Genomic DNA, 669 nt, shown 5'->3' with positions numbered 1-669 from the left:
AGACAGTGCAATTCACACATCAACGTGGTTCGGGGGAAAACTATCTCAGGACTTTTAACAATAAAGGCAGACCTGATTCAACTGTGTAGTTCTAACAGTTAGAAAAACAATTATTCATAAAGAAAAAAATGCAATCAAAGTATCAAAACTCAGTGTATGAGGTCTTACTAACTCTAATGGCTCAATGCTCACAGCTATATACATATTCCCATGGAGATTCGCTTGTTCAAAAGAACAAATTGGAAATGTTTTTAAAAATAGAGGTATTATGTAACTGAGACATGATTCTGAGATTCCCAAAATATATGCTCTTTCTCTGCTGGCTTTTCCACATTGTGTATTCATGAACCATCCTGGCTAATAATTGAAAATCTAGTTTTTAATAGAAATAAGCAAGTTAGGTAAAGAATTGTAACATTTTGGGAAATCTCATAGTCTTATATGTTGTACAAATAGATGAGAAGAGGAAAAACACCTATATTAACGTCTGGTTTCCAAAATAAACACCAACATTTTATTGGGAGAAAAAAGTCTAAGAAAAACCCAAACTCCAAAATCAACCCAACGGAGATTTACAATGAGATCTGCGTTAAATGAAGCACTGTACTTCCTTTCACTCAGGGCTGAGGACGCTCTCTCAATGTGAGCAGAAACAACATCTGACAGGAG

Source organism: Pipistrellus hanaki (assembly GCF_964339955.1).
Source record: "Pipistrellus hanaki genome assembly, chromosome: 12".
In the NCBI taxonomy this organism is placed as follows: domain Eukaryota; kingdom Metazoa; phylum Chordata; class Mammalia; order Chiroptera; family Vespertilionidae; genus Pipistrellus; species Pipistrellus hanaki.
This window is presented reverse-complemented; position numbering follows the sequence as displayed.